The following is a 10,537-nucleotide window of genomic DNA, read 5'->3' on the forward strand; positions in this document are numbered from 1 at the left end:
GCGATTCCCCAACATTGATTCCGGAACCCAGGAAATCTCATGGTAACAGATCATGGTCAAGGAAATCACCTGAGGATGGTTATCTCCTGCCTCCCACCCCTTCCCTCGGTGATAACTCAGTTCCCCTCGATGTTGGAAACAAATCAGAGGAAGCACTGAGGGTGAAAGGACACAGAGCATCCTCTGCGTGTGGGACTTCAATGACCATCACCAGGAGTGTCCCCATGTGCCTCCCGCTGACTGAGCAGGGAGAGGCTTCATTACACAACAGCCAGACTGGGGGAAACATACTCACCAAACTCCTTCTCCCAGAGGGATCTGTCCCTTACAGTGTCTGTAGGAGCAGACAGCACACAGTCCTGGTGGAGGGACAGTCTCAGCCTCACATTTGACATACTCAAGGTTAGTGTGTTCCTGGAAAAGCACAGCAGGTCAGGCAGCATCCGAGGTGCAGGAAAACCACCGTTTCGGGCAGCAGACCTTCATCACGAATGAGGCTGCGAGTCTCCGGGATGGAGAGATAAATCATTTTAGGTGTACTGCCCACTGTGTTATGTGGCACTCCCTCCTGTGAAGTAGGACATACTTCTAAAGGACCGAGCACATGGAAGCTGGCCATCCATGAGGCACTGTGGGCTAGCAGCAGCTGCAGCATGAATGGCCTTCCATCCATCATAAAGTCAGAAGTGATGGTTTCAAAATATTCAGCACCATTCACAACTGCACCGTTACTGAGGCAGGCTATTCAGCCCATCAGGAGTTTTAAACAGGAACAGAATGAGGCCATTCAACCATTGGAAGCTGTTACTCAGCGATTGGAGCAGATCCTTTAATCTCTCATAGCTGTGACACAGGAAATGGAAGGGAACATTCGGCATTTCAAAGCTGCCACACAGGAATACGGGGAGCTGTGCAGACCACAGCAGTGCATTGATCTATAACCCCGGACTAGATATCTGTCCAGCACCGGGAGCTGTGGCGACCACAGCAGTGCACTAATGTGTAAACCTGAAAGAAATATCCATCCAGCACAGGGAGCTGTACATCCCACATCATTGTATTATCTATAAACGGCAAACAGATTGTCTGACCAGCACAGCGACCTGTGCAGTGATCAGCCATGAATTGATCTGTAACCCAGGAGCAGTTACCCTCCCAGCACGTAGGACTGTGTACCCCACCCCAGTGCATTGATCTGTAACCCAGGAGCAGTTACCCTCCCAGCATGTAGGACAGTGTACCCCACCCCAGTGCATTGATCTGTAACCCAGGAGCAGTTACCCTCCCAGCACGTAGGACTGTGTACCCCACCCCAGTGCATTGATCTGTAACCCAGGAGCAGTTACCCTCCCAGCATGTAGGACTGTGTACCCCACCCCAGTGCATTGCTCAGTAACACTGTGTTAGATCCCTGCCCAGTGTGGGGCAACTTGCAGCCCATGCTGGAAGTGACAGGACATACAGCTCCCATCCATTTACACCTCCAGATCTACATTGCGCCATGATAAGAGGGTGCTGTGGGTGTGAACATCACTGCCAGGGAGAGATGGTGGGGGAATCAGTTTAAATATCACCACATGGGAGGGGTTTGGGGTATAGACAGAAAGGGGGAGACTGAGAGACCGTGTCATGGAAGGATGTGTTCCCAGGTTTCGGAATGCTGAAACGTAGACACTCGATAGCATCCTGAAACATGAGCCAGTCTTCCCAGGAAAGATGGGAAAAAGGGAGATTGGTGTGAGGTGAAATGATGGGGAGTTTTGGATGAACATTTGTTCTTCAGCTTTGTAAATGGGAGCAGTTACAACAGAATCTCTGACTCACTGGGCTGATTCTAACAATAATTTGCCTCAGTGCCATTGTCATTGAGTGTGACAGAGATTATCTGTACGAGGCCAAGCTAGATTCCTGGTGCTACCTTATCAAACACAACTCATTGACTGTCCCTACCCGCCCCAACCATGGTGTCCCTCTCATTCAATACCAGCCTGACTCTCCCACCCATCATGGCTGGAAGGACTCACCATCGCCCGGGTGCCCCTGGATATTCCATGACCCCTGGCACTGGCGCTATCTTTAAGGCCAATGGGCACATGGTTGAACTTTCTCAGCTTGGAGCTACATTGTACAGTTTAGCCCGAGCATGGCAGATAAGGGGCAATTACTCCACAATTTGTCGACAGGGACACGGAGGTCCTGGTGGATGGGCTAGTACAGAGGGCGACCATTCCCTTCCCAGAGGGAGCCACACCACCAGACTCACCGAGCATGGTCTGTGCTCCCCACCCAGCTCAGTGCAGTATCTGCGGTCTGAAGAAATGTCCAGCAATACAGGACAAGCATCAATAACCTTCCCCGCTCTGTCAGGGTAAGGGTCACCGTATTCTCCCTGCTCCCACCACACTCACGGTATATCTGTTATAGCACCGATCCCAGAACAAAGCTCTTGCTCATATACACGCAGCACTCTCTGTTCCTGCAGCCCCTTTATAATGGCACAGCCCGTTTTAAACTGGCTTTCTTCATCTTTCAAACCAAAGTGCATCACCTCACACTGCTCTGCATTGATCCCTGTCTACCAGCGTGTCACTGTGCTGTTAGAGTTCCACACTGTCCTCCATAGACTTTACAATTCTTGCAGGTTTGGTACCATCTACAAATATTAAGATTGTCATAGTGTCACAGTCCCCATGAAGCAACTGAAATCCTGCCCCACACACAGGAGTGTGAGCAAGTGAAATACTGATATATTCCCACGGACAGAGTAATATAATGACGTACAATGGAGCAACAAAAATCCTGACATATACGAGACAGAGTGGATGAAATATTGACAAACCACAGAGCAAGAGAAATCGGGATAGTTTCCACTTACCGATATTCATCAGGGTATAATGTGATGAAGTTGAAAGTGTGTACTGTACCTTTAAGAGAGAGGGATTGCTGCTCTGAACTGAGAGCTTACAAGTCCCTGTGATATGGGAGGATGGCAGACCCAGAAACAGTATATTGCTATAGAGCTGGAGTCGGGTTATAAGCAGTTAAGAGATAGAGGGTCTCTTTCAGTTCACTTTCAGTGTTAAAAACTACATTGTTGTTTTTATTTAAACGGTGGAATTTGGGAGTTCTCTGTCACTCATATTTTAACAGCTTACGATGCGAATTGAGCCATTATTTATGTTTAGTAAATTACCAGATGAGATCTATTCCGTGTCCTAACAATTACTGTGTGTGTATTTGTGTGTGTCTCTGTGTGGGGCAGGTCTGGCAGTCTCTGTGGTGCTTAAAGTGATGCAATGCCTCCCTCTGCTGCTCTCCACACGCCACTGCACCGGCATTGGCAGAGGGTGAAAACCAACAGGGATTCATTCAGAGAGGGAGAGAGAGGGCAGCTGCTCACAGCACCATCCAAACTGATGTCTTATCCATGTACTGATCTAAATGTTCTTTAGACGTTGTAACTGTCCCTGCTTTAACCACTTGCTCTGCAAGTTCATTCCACACACAAGCCAGCTTCTGTCTAAAATAATTACCTCTCCTGACTTTTGTAAATCATTTTTCCTCGCACCTTAAAATATCCCTCAGTTTTGAATCCCCAACTCTAGGGAAAAGACATCAGCCCTACAGCTTATCTGTACCCCTCACTATTTTATAAACCTCTGCATAGTTACCCCTCCGTCTCATACTCTCCAGTGAAAAATGTCCCAGCCTATTCAGCCTCTCCTTATAGCTCAATCCCTCCATTTCCAGCAACATCCAGGTTAAACTCTTCTGAGCCCTCTCCAGCTTAATAATATCAAGGTCAATGATATCAAAGTAAATAGTCAAAGTATTTTATAAGGGTAGTGGAGACCAAAACTAGAGGACATAGGTGTAAGGTAAGGGGGAAAACATTTACAAGTGACATAAGGGCAGCTTTTTCACCCAGAGGGTGGTGTGCCTATGGAATGAGCGGGCAGGATGTCCAGACTGGACACAATATTCCAGAAGAGGTCTCACCAATGTCCTGTACAACGTCAACATGACGTTCCATTTTCAATACTCAAAGGTCTGACCAATGAAGACAAGTGTGCAAAACACCTTCTTAACAACATTATCTACATGAGATGCAACTTTTAAAGAATTATATCTGATGGCCGAGGTCTCTGTTCTACAACACTGCCAAAGGCCCTACGTTTAATTGGATAAGTCCTACTCTTGTTGATTTTCCAAATCCAATACTTCGCATTAATCCAAACTAAACTCCATCTGCCACAGCTCGGCAAGTGAGTGACATTACCACCTCCTCACCTTCTCCGTTTAATTTTAAAATGCCCCTCCCTCTCCAAGAGGCCTGCACACTCCGGCCTTGATTTTCACAAAGACCCTGAGCTTGGTTTGCCTTGTTTGGTTAGGGGGAGGAGGGACGGATCGCAGACACAGTCAGTGGGGAGGAGAGGCTGGACAGTAATCAGCGGCCTGGTATCATTTCATGGTTTTAGGCAGAGGGCAGACACACGTGAGAGTTGGGCAATACTGATCGGTGTTTTGGGACCAGAAATTATGGTCTTTCTCCGTGTCTGGTGTTCAGTAATAAATATCTATTTGAGACCATTCATTGGGTAGAGTATGTCTGCAGGATTTCATTCCCTAATATTGCTGACTACAGATAATAGCGATTAAATATGTTCATAGTTAATTTCGATCTTGCACTTGTTAAACAAAACAAAATGTTTTGTGTAGTTCAGTAATGGTAACCTGATTATAATAAATCCACACCGAGCTGAACGCTGCTCCTTAAAATGTGGCCCAAAATCTGAGTATAGTAGTGTAGTGGGTAGTGTCCCTGTCTCTGAGTCATGGCTCTGGGTTTGATTCCAATTCCTGAAATTGTGTGGTAGTGTTCCTAGCTCTGGCCCAGAAGGTGTGGATTCATGTCCTGCCTGTTGCAGAGGTATGTCACAGCATGTCATAACAGGCTGATGAACAAACACACAGGAGAATAATGTTACAGCTTTATGGGTATTGCCGAGTGGTGCTCGTGTCCCTAGCTCCGGCCACAAAGGTCTAGGTGTAAATCCCACAGAAGTGTCTCCTAATATATCTGAACAAACTGATTAAACTGGTTTTAGAATTGTGACTTGATGGAGAAAGAACAGGTGTCGGTGTTGAATTTCAGCATTTAGTCCCGGGATTATTGGAAGTACAGCCATTCGTGTTGATTGAAGTCACATTTCGCAGCAGGAAAGGTTTATAAAATCAGAACGGTCATGGATAGGGTTTGTAGTCAAGGTTTTTCCCCAGGTTAGGGGCGTCCAAAACTAGAGGACATTGGTGGAAAGTGAGAGGGGAAAGAATTTGAAGAGGCCTAAGGGGCACCTTTTCACACAGAGGATGGTGTGCGTATGGAATGAGCTGCCAGAGGAAAGTAGTGGAGGCTGGTACAACTACATCATGTAAAAGGCATCTGGATGCTGACAGACCTGCCGAGCTTTTCCAGCAATTTCTGTATTTGTTAAAACATTCATTTTAACACAGGCATCTGTGTCAGCTGTCTGGATACAGAATTAGCTGGCCAACAGAAGACAGCGAGTGGTAGTGGAAGGAAAATATTCTGCCCGGAAGTCAATGGTGAGTGGTGTTCCACAGGGCTCTGTCCTTGGGCCTCTACTCTTTGTAATTTTTTTAATGACTTGGGTGAGGGGATTGAAGAATGAGTCAGCAAGTTTGCAGATGACACGAAGGTTGGAGGTGTCGTTGACAGTATAGAGGGCTGTTGTTGGCTGCAGCGGGACATTGACAGGATGCAGAGGTGGGCTGAAAGGTGGCAGATGGAGTTCAACCTGGATAAATGCGAGGTGATGCATTTTGGAAGGTCGAATTTGAAAGCTGAGTACAGGATTAAGGATAGGATTCTTGACAGTGTGAAGGAACAGAGAGATCTTTGTGTGCAGGTACATAGATCCCTTAAAATGGCCACCCAGTGGACAGGGTTGTTAAGAAAGCATATGGTGTTTTGGCTTTCATTAACAGGGGGATTGGGTTTAAGTGTCGTGAGATCTTTTGGCAGCTCTATAAAACTTTGGTTAGACCGCACTTGGAATACTGGTCACCCTATTATAGGAAAGATGTGGGTGTTTTGGAGAGGGTTCAGAGGAGTTTTACCAGGATGCTGCCTGGACTGGAGGGCTTATCTTATGAAGAGAGGATGACTGAGCTCGGACTTTTTTCATTGGAGAAAAGGAGGAGGAAAGGGGACCTAATTGAGGTATTCAAGGTAATGAGAGGCATAGATACAGTCGAAAGCTCGATACTATATCCCAGGGCAGAAATGACTAACACGAAGGGTCATAGTTTTAAGCTGGTTGGAGGAAAGTATAGAGGGGACGTCAGAGGCGGGTTCTTTACACAAAGAGTTTTGAGGGCATGGAAAGCGTTGCCAGCAGCAGTTGTGGAGGCAGGGTCATTGGGGAGATTTAAGAGACTACTGGACAGGTATATGGTCACAGAAATTTGGGGGTGCATACATGAGGATCAGTGGTCGGCACAACATCGTGGGCTGAAGGGCCTGTTCTGTGCTGGACTGTTCTATGTTCTATGTATTCTGAATACATTAAACATTGTATGTTTTCACGACGCAGGGACATATAAAAATATCTTCAAATTGACTGAGACTATTTTCTGCTAAGAGTATGGCTCTGTGTATGACAGCAGCAATGATGCACCGACATGGAACAGGGAATGTGATGGAGACATAGTTTGGACAATATACAAGGAGACCTCACATGGTCCAGTTTGGGAGAGAATGACATTATTGTGTGATTCAGCTCAGAGAGGGAGGAAATGTCATCTGCCTGAGAAGAAACGGCCTATTGAGCTCTCTCTCCTTCATTATTCCTCATCACAGTAACGTGTACGAGCTAAAACAAAACTCTACTGTTGTTGTTACCATTCTTATTTTTATAGAATCCTTGCAGTGTGGAAACAAACCCTTCGGCACAACAAGTCCATACCAACCTTCCAAAGAGTAACCTTCCCATGCCCTGACAGTTACCACTAACTGGTGCACCTAAAGTAGAAATCGCGGAACACTATGGACTATTTGAACAATCCACTTGAATTATCCAGCGTTGGACTGTGGGAGGAAACAGGAGCACCCATCAGAAGCTCACGCAGACAAGGGGAGAAGATGCAAACTCCACACAGATAGTCACCCGAGGCTGGGATTGAACTCAGGCCCCTGATGCTGCAAGGTAACAGTGCGAACGACTGAGCCACTGTGCTAACCTGGAACCTACTGACTGCCTAATGCAAAGGGAATTCAGCCAAATCCGACTCTCCCAGGATGAAATCCAATTGCTAGCAGCTGTGTGAGTAGAATAACATTTTGGACAATCTCACAATTTTTCCTTTTGTCATTAGTTACACTAATATTTGGAAAAAGTTCTTTCAACGTGAAATTGCAGAGTGTGTGTGTGTGTGTGTGTGTGTGTGTGTGTGTGTGTGTGTGTGTGTGTGTGTGTGTGTGTGTGTGTGTGTGTGTGTGTGTGTGTGTGTGTGTGTGTGTGTGTGTGTGTCAGTGTTTTTAGAAAGAGAAATATAGATTCTTTATTTGCAATATCCAAACACTTTGCCATTCCTCTTTCCATCATAGTTTGAGTAACATTGCTCTGGATCTTAAACGTCCTATTTGAGCAGATTAAAGAAACTAGCCTGACTTGTTCCTAAAACTGACCCTGACCCAGTCTGAGACTGATATCATCGGCCACATTTAACATTTGTTGTGAGCAGTGGAGGAGTGGGACTAGAAAGGAAACAAAAACCCAAAAAGCCGGGGAACTATAGACCGGTGTGCCTGATGTCGGTGGTGGGTAAGTTGTAGGAGAGGCTTCTGAGGAATAGGATTTACATACATTTGGGAAGGTAAGGGCTGATCGGGTTAGACAACGTGGCTTTCTGCATGGGAAATCGTGGGTCACTAAATTGGTTGAGTTTTATGAAGAGGTGACAAAGGTGATTGATGAAGCCAGTTTGGTCGACATTGTTCATATGGACCTTAGTAAAGTGTTCATAACATTCTGATTGGTAGACAGATTAGGAAGTTTAAGTCACATGGGATACAGAGGAAGCTAATCACAATTGGCTTGAAGGAAGGGGGGTATTTTTCAGACTGGAGGCTTGTGAGCAGCAGTGTGCTGTAAGAATCAAGACTGAGTTCACTGCATTTCATCATTTATGTCAAGGATTTAGATGTGAATATTGTAGCCATTGTTAGTAAGTTTACAGATGACATCAGAAAAGTGGTGTAGTAGATTATCTCAGAGTACAACAAGACCACAAATAGATGGGACAAAAGGGCAAGGAGTGACAGATGAAGTTTAATTTAGATAAATATGAGGTTACGCATTTTGGGAGGGCAAATCAGGCCAGAAATTATACACTTAAAGGTAAGGGCCTGGTGAGTGTTGTGAAACAAATGTACATAGGGCTGCAGGTACATTGTTCCTTGAAAGTGGAATCAAATGCAGACAGTGCAGTACAGAACACATTTTACAAATTTGCCTTAATCAGTCAGAGCATTGAGTATAGGAGTTGTGGTGGCATGTTGTATCTGTACAGGATGTTGGCGAGGCCACTTTACGAATACTGCGTACAACTTTGTTTTCTGCAGAAAAAATTTACACGGATGTCCCAGGACTGGAGGTTTGAGCTTTAGGGAGAGTCCGATTAGTTTGCAGTGTTGCCCCCTGCTGTTTCAGAGGTTGAGGCGTGACATTATAGAGGTTTATAAAATCATCAGGGGCATGGATATTCTGAACAGCCATGCTCTGCTTCCCAGGGTAGGGGAGCCCAGAACAGGAGAGCATAGTATGAAGGGGAGAGGGCGAACTATTTAGAAGGGACCTGAAGTTAAATGTTTCACACAGAGAGTGGTGTGTGTACATAAAGTGCTGTCAGAGGAAGTGGTGAAGGCGGTTACAATCGCACATTTAAAAAGTATCTGAAAGAGGAGGGATATTGGCCAAATGCTGGTAAATGTGACTGGATCAGATTTGATATCTGATCGGAGTGAACAGATTGGACTGACGGGTCTGTTTCTACTCTGCATGACTCTGATTCTGTAAGAGGGATGATGAAAAATTCTGGAAGTACCTTTCAAATCAGAATCCTCTTCACTGGAAGTTTATCATGGCTCTATGTTCACATTGATTGAAAGCTGTGTTAGTGAAATATTTGATAGAGAACTGAGTCATGGATAATGGGACACAGACAGGAAAGTGAGACCACACCCTGATCAGCCACAATCTTAATGCCTGTTGGAGAAGGTTCAATGTATCTTATGAATCACTTCCGTCCCACAATCCCGTGTTCCTGTGTTCCATTCAGCCCATTAAACCTGTTAGCAGGAACATTTAGAGGCTACTTACTTCTATAACCTGGTGCACAGAAACAGAGGAGATCATTTAGCCCTTCAAGACTGTCCCACATGCTTTGGGGTGATTTGAGAAATGTAATTGCAAAATCCAGGCTGGGTATGAAAGAGGCCCCTCATCTCTCTTTACAGAGCTTCCCCTCTCTGAAACTCGTGCTCCATTTATTGGTCATGTTGTAGACCCAAATTCACTATGAATACAGCCCCCATACCTCACCCAGAGATGGCTCACAAAATTCTCTGGTCTCCCTGACGGCAACATTCAATACCAGAACATTCATGAAAATAACACCCACTAACTTTCCAATAACAGAATGTGAGAACATCAGACACGGGGCAGGTCGTTCACTCCCCAAACCTGCTTTGCCCTTCACTAAGATCATGGATGATCTGCTCTTGGTCTCAAATCCTCTTTCATAACCAATACTTCATCGCCCTCAACTCTCAGACAGGTCAATACCCATCTACCTTCTCATCAAATACTTTCAGTCATCGAGCTCCCCGAAAACTCTTGAGAAGAGAAACCCTGACATTCAATGCCACCTGTTTGAAGAAAACACTTGCTGCTCCTATATCATGGCCTATTGATATGAGCAAAGGAGTTTGACACAAGGGTTCAGGTAAAAATGACTGGCCCTGATATCAAGGTGTGGTTAACTTCTGTTGACATCAAGGAGCTTAACAAAACTGAATTTAATGGGAATCAGAGAAAACTCTCCAGTGTTTGGAGTCAATCATGGCACAGAGGAAGATGTTCATCATCTCAGTCTTGGGTCACTTGTGTGCGACATCCTCAGGGTAATCTCCTCTTCACAAGCAGCTTCAGCTGCTTCATCAATGCCTCTCCGCTCCCAACCATAAGATCAGAAGTGGGGATGGTCACTTAAGATTCCACAATGTTCAGGGCATTTTGTTCCCCGTCAGCTCCTGAACTGGTCTGTGTCCATGTGTAGCAAGACCCAGACACCACTCAGGTTTGTGCTGTTAAAGAGTCTGTAACATTCATGTAACAGCACTGCCTGGCACTGTAGATTGCCACAGGAAAACAAGAGTTCATTCAGCACCGCACGCTGGTTTCACAAGAATATGAGGAAGTCACTCAGCCCATTGACAGTATTGGAGAAG

The sequence above is a fragment of the Hemiscyllium ocellatum genome (genome assembly GCF_020745735.1).
Source record: "Hemiscyllium ocellatum isolate sHemOce1 chromosome 38 unlocalized genomic scaffold, sHemOce1.pat.X.cur. SUPER_38_unloc_2, whole genome shotgun sequence".
NCBI classification, from domain to species: Eukaryota; Metazoa; Chordata; class Chondrichthyes; order Orectolobiformes; family Hemiscylliidae; genus Hemiscyllium; species Hemiscyllium ocellatum.